The following is a 6,695-nucleotide window of genomic DNA, read 5'->3' as shown; positions in this document are numbered from 1 at the left end:
TTTATAGCTCGTCCAACTCAAAATAGGCTATCTTGTATGGAAAATATAAATTTGTGGAAAAGTATGAGTTTACCATAACTCATGCAGTTAATTTGATAGACTTATTCAGCCCTCTTTGGAAAAAAAAATCAAATGATGAAGGAACAAATAATATGCAAATAACTAAGCATTTTACTTTGGAGGCCTTCTGGCTTGGTTCCCATAAAACCTTAGTGGCCAAAAGACTCTGGTTCTTCATCTCATGTTCCCATTTGTTCGTTTTTACCATGACAGAAAGTCCTGGCCATTCCTAACTGTTTCTGACCTGAATGTTGAAACTCTTGGCAGCCTTTGATTTGAACAAATGCTAGTCTGGGTTAATGTGTCCAAATTGCTTTACAGACCAAGACATTGCTGTTACGTACTTCCAAACAGGGGCTCCCAATGGCCCAGCCATTCTTTCTCAGCCTTCTATACTTTGTTGTTCTTGTTTTGAAAGACCTCCCCTGGAAAGCAATGTTGAAGGATACAAGTCACACAAGCAGACAAATAATAATAAATAACTACCCCCCTGCATGTATCAAGCGGATAGTTAGTATTTTTATATTTAATGCATTTATTTTTAAAAAGGCGGGGCGGGGGGAGCAGGAAATGGGAGTGTTACAGTGGTGGGATTCAGCTAGTTCGCACCCATTTGGGAGAACCGGTTGTTAACTTCTAAGCAGTTTGGAGAACCGGTTGTTGGAAGAAATCTCATTTTGTTTTTTTCCACTTTACAGGGCTAATCCTGAAAGGAAGGCAGGAAGGAAACATTCTAGTATTGTTTGTAGCCTAATCTTTATTGCCTTGCTTACAGAAACTGCCTCTCCGGTTAGCCCTTATCACATTGTAATAGCTAAGGGAAAACGCCCATCGACCTGAGTGATGTTGAGTTAGCCACACAGTCACATGACTACCGAGCAATGCCTACCCAGCTGGTCATTAGGACAGAGAACTGGTTGTTTAATTATTTGAATCCCACCACTGGAGTGTTACTATCAACCTCCAAGTGAAATCAGACATGGAACCTGACGAAATCAGTTAATTCTACTTTATTATAAGGCTGTGATAACAGAATCTTGAAAGTCTGAAAATACAGCCCTCCTGTGGTCTCTTTTTACAGACTTACCAGTCAAGACAGGTCTTTCCTAAGCTTTTTCCTGTGGCTGTTAAACAACTCTGGTCTCTTCCACCTCTTTTCTGAACATTCCATGGGCAGCATCTCTTCCCTTTGTCTCTCAAAATTATTTTCATTATAGTTACAACTACTATACCCCCCATAAAATCCTGAAGTGTGACTTCATGATAAAACCTTTTCTGGTCATTTGTTGAACAGAGTAGAACAAGATGTTTCATGCAATGACTTCCTACCAAGATGATTCTCCTAGTATTTTGTATGCTCAGATGCCGATCTCATATTTAGCAGTGTTTCTCAATTGTGGCAACTTTGATATATTGACTTCAACTCTCAGTATTCTCCATGTTGGCTGGTGAATTTTGGGTGTTGAAGACCATACATTTTAAAGGTTGAGAAAATTTGAGAAGCATTGAGAAACTCTGATGTACAGGACAGTCAATTTGAAAAGAACCATTTATCTAGCACTTTCACCCGAAAGTAATTACTATTTGGTTCATCTGAATCAGATGTGGAAATTGCGGGTGGCCCCACCCATTTGCCCTGGCTGTATGGCATCCCATTTAGGCCCTTTTTTCGCCAAAGCACATGGACAGAGGTGGTGCGTGTACTCACATTTGTGAACCAGTAGGGAAGGTAAGTAAATATCACCCCTGATTCTAATGTTCCAATTCTTTTCACATCTTGTCTTTTCTATTAATTTGATTTGGTCTGTTTTTATTGGTATTCAGACTGTAAAAACTAGTCAATTAGCAAATTAGACTGGAAAATGTCACTGGGATGGGCAAAGCAAAGGAGTGAACTCTGATTAGGAAGCAATAGGAACCCTGCCATGTTTGTCCTTAATTTCACTAGTAAATAATAATTTGTTAAATAAAACAGAATTTTAAAGGATATTTTTAAAAGCATTCTGCATTGCATTCATTTTCTCCCATCTGAAAATGTTTCTTCAGCTCTGTAAACTTAAACATAATAAATAAAATGTAAAAAATAATAATGCATGACAGTGAATCTGTAATTCATGATAAATGTGAACACTAATATAAATAAATAGAAATGTTTTAAAAATATATCACTGTGGATCTGTAGCTCAGATGTCCAGTTTTTAATTAAATTAATCCCACTAGGTATTATAGTTTGCTAATATAAAACATAGGATTGCTAGTTACATTCAGTCACTTTGGTGAGGTTGCCTCATCTGAAAATTAGATTCTTTGGGAGAACATTACTAGACATATTTAAAGCATCAATAAAGAGTAAGGGAAAATCTAAGAATCCCCTTAACAACTTGAAATATATGTAGCCCTGTTTTGTGCATCTTACAATTTTTGTTTGCACCAAAAATGTGGCTAGCGGCTCTTGATTCCTCAAAGTTAAAATAAAAAAAGATTTCCAAAGATAAAAGTATAATGTATTGCTTTTACAAGTGCTCTACAGGCTTTCAAATAATGCTGTGGAAAGAAAGTGTTTTGTGTTACCTAATTTTTGCGTACACAATGCAGCCTTACGTGCGTTCTCTCAGAGCCAAAAGATGTTCTCTTGATATCTGGCTGAATGCCAAATATTATTTACCTAATTGAACAGGGAGGCTAGAGGTAACCCTTCTCTCCCTGGCAAAATCAAAGCCAAATCCTTCCCTACTAATGTGTGTGGTGCAACATTAAAGGGAAAAAAGTACAGACTGAACTTCTTCCATAAGTGTCCTAGTTGCGAGAGACAAATGTGATTCTCATAGCACTGGAAAAGAAGAAAATTCTCCCATTCTTGTGCATGGCATTCTTCCCTGTAGGAAGAGACACCCTTTCACCTCACCTCACCTTGTAACCCCCAGCTGCATAGGATTGCCTCTGGCCAAGTGGTGGGTTCCTACTGGTTTGGACTGGTTTGGCTGAACCGGTAATAGTTTGGAGGTCTGGGTTGCTGGAACCGGCAGTGACCCAGGCGTGCCATGCCTCCAAACCAATTTTCCGCCAGTGCTGCATGGGTGCCGCCATCTTGTTTTTTTTGCTTCTGAACAATTTTTATTGGACTGCGCATGCGCGCGTATACACAAAATGCCCACGAGAAAACTGGAAGTAGTGACTGCTGGAATCCACCCCTGCTCCGCCCCACCCCCCAAGGATTGACAAAGTCTCATTTTGGTCAGTGTTGCTTTCTTCCTAGTAACTAGGACTGGAGAGTTGCTATTAAACACTTTATTAATGCTTGCTAATTGCTTCCTTCAAAATGTATTCAACAATATAAAAGCTGCCTCTATTGGCACCGCACAAGACAATTTAATCTGACTGTGGATGTATGACAACAGTCCTATAACAGATAATAGAAGAATAAACTTGAGAAAATTTCAAATTAGAATAAATGGCAACATTATCAATTTCTTATTTATTAAATTGATATGTCACCCAAGGAATGCAAGGAATGGAAACATCAAAATAAAAATTGATGGTAAAGGAATAGAATGCATGGAAAAATTCACTTTCTTAGGGCCGCAGATCACTCAAAGTGGTAAATGCAGCCTAGAAATAAAACGTCAGATTGCACTGGGTTGCATAGCAATGATGAACATGAGCCAAATATGGAAAAGGAAGGACATCAGCCTAACAAACAAATGTAGATTAGTCTGCTCTATTATGTTCCCCATAGCTATCTATGGTTGTGAAAGCTGGACCTTAAATAAGCAAGACAGGAAGAAAACCAACTCATTTGAGCTGTGTGCTGGAAAAGGCTCCTGCATATTTATTGTGACCAGCAACAAGCAAGTACTGGAGTGCATAACACCAGGCATGTCACTAGAAGAAAAAAAAATCACAAAACTGCATCTCACTTATTTCGGCCATGTCACTGGAGAAAGCAATTATGCTGGGGAGAGTTAGTGGTAGAAGGAAACCAGGCCACCAAAGAACACCATTAAAGCTGTCACCAGCCAGAGCAGAGAAAAACTCAAAGAAGCAGTGCAAAGAAGATGTTTAGATCCTGGTCCATTGAATTGCCAAGAGGGGGATACAATATCATCATCATCATCATCATCATCATCATCATCATCATCATCATCATCATCATCATCATCATTATCATCATCATCATCATGCAATTCATTTCATTATCAAGGGACTGCATGTAAAATATATTTTAAAACAAAGCCATGTTTCTTATATCTTCCCAATGTGGCTCAATAGGTTCTGTTGCAGCTATTATTAAAATAAGTCTCAGTAATTATCATAATGTTTATCTGATATGTAGAAAGTCAGAGATTCATAATATGGCAAAAAGTTCTTTTTTTTGTTTGTTTCTTTTTGAAAAAAAATGATGGAATGGTGGTCTAACTAACTTATTAAAATAAAAAAGCCCAGTGAGAAAGTAGGTAGCTTGGGAAAAGAAAAATATTATATCTATCTATCTATCTATCTATCTATCTATCTATCTATCTATCTATCTATCTATCTATCTATCTATCTATCTATCTATCTATCTATCTATCTATTATCATCTCCCCAACTGTGCACTATTGAGAATCTGCTTTTCAGACAAATATTACAGCCCCTATTCTGTAGAGATGCTGCCCCCCCCCAATACCAGCTGCAAAAGAGATTAAAGCACTATAGGGCAGCAAACATTATTTTAAGTTAGAGAACTCTCCTGCTTCTCAACAGTAGCCAATCAATGTGAAGGGATTTGGTTTGAAGAATAAAGTGTGACATGCAACTCAGAAGCAATGCTTGAATGCATGCAAAGATATGGCCACATGCCAAGTCCAAGTTTTCAAACTATGACAAAAGACCAGCAGGTCTGGAACCATCTGTATCTCAGAGAACATGCCTCATAACAGAGAAAGTTGAAATTATGGGCCCCATCAGATGATACTGTTTCATAGAGCTCGCGTTGTCACGTTGGCATCGTGACGTATTCAATGGTGAGCGGCTGCTGGTTTGGACTGATTTGGGTGCAATCCCATTCTATATTGCTGTGTTTTTGACACTGCATGGATGTGTGGAAGGCGTGTGCATGCGAATTGCCATGTGTTTTGATGCCGCACACATGCACAAAAGGTGCGTGCTCACATTTTCGGTGCTGAGCAAACTAATTGTTACAGCATATGATGCCCGCCTCTGGATGTATTGTGACTCCCCCCCCCCGCTTTGCTAAATTGGGGGTAGGTGTGACCAGCATGTGATATATCCGGCCCATGGGCTGCGAGTTTGACACCCTGATATAGAACATCCCCTGATGCATTTTGTGGGATGGGCCAATGAGCTGCCCTGCTATATACTGTATAGGTGGTAATCAACAACCCGACTTGCACCCAGAATTCTACTGGGAGCCAGTGCAGTGTCAGGCCTGCAGTCATATTCCTTGCTGGATCTTTGGCCTGCCACACTCTCTAAAATTTTACTATGCTTTTTCATTAGTGGGGAATTGGATGGGGGAATAGTAAAGAGTGGAATGTGTTGTTGTCAAAATAAAAAAACCCTTTTTAGAAGCCCAAGATCTTTTGTCTCTACACCTCTGAGCCTGATCGGAACTGGATGGGTGGAACTGCATGGCAGTGGAAGATTGGACCATGTGATTGACTTGTGGCTGTGGGGCAGGGGTGGGTTTCAACCGGTTCGCGGCGGTTCCCGCAAACCGGTTGGTCAGCGAACCCGGAAGTAAGTAACTTCCGGGAACGGCGAAGGGCCCACCCGCCCGCCTGCGCTCCTTACCCGGTTTTGACGAGTTCTGCGCTTCCACGCATGCGCAGGACGCATACATCACCTGCACGATCCTCCAGGAGCAGCTGGAGCATCGCACAGATGCTAGTACGCATGCGTGCACCGCGCACATGCACGAGGACGCCGCTGGCCCCGTTCCAACCAAACCGGTTGGAACGGGGTGAGAAACCCACCCCTGGTGTGGGGGCAAGATCATGAACTTTTGACTGGGTGGGAACCTCGGGAAGCTTTCAGATTCGGGTTTCCACAGATGTACCAACATGTCTCTATTAATAAATTGGAACTTTGAGGAATGCTCTGCCTTGGACTCTGATTTAATTTTGGATGATATTTGGAACACTGACATGCAGCTTGTGAAATACATGGTATTAGTGAGAATACATAGTTGTATTCTGGACCTGTTGTAGCTTTTGAGTGATTTTCAAAGTCAACCCCAAGTATAACACATTGCAATAATCCAAATGAGAAGGTGATCATGGCATACGTGCCATCATTTCCATTAACAGTACTTTACTTAACAGATTATTTTCAGCAGTGATCATTCCTTATATAGCAGTTCTTTGGAGAAAACCTTGATGGTTCAATCAGCGGTGAAATTCAGCAGAAGTTCTCCAGAACCGGTAATGGCAATTTTGAGTAGTTTGGAGAACCGACAAATACCACCTCTGACTGATCCCAGAGTGGGGTGGGAATGGAGATTTTGCAATATCCTTTCCTCAGGAGTGGGGAGGGAATGGGGTTTTTGCAGTATTCTTCCCCCGCCCACTAAGCCACGCCCACAGAACTGGTAGTAAAAAAAAAAGAACTTGTTCACATGGTTGAATGGGTATAAA

The sequence above is a fragment of the Thamnophis sirtalis genome, unplaced genomic scaffold (assembly GCF_051295495.1).
Source record: "Thamnophis sirtalis isolate CommonGarterSnake01/CBP01778 unplaced genomic scaffold, rThaSir2_p1.2 scaffold_1, whole genome shotgun sequence".
NCBI lineage: Eukaryota > Metazoa > Chordata > Lepidosauria > Squamata > Natricidae > Thamnophis > Thamnophis sirtalis.
The sequence above is the reverse complement of the archived record's forward strand: the minus strand, read 5'-3'. Positions refer to the sequence as shown.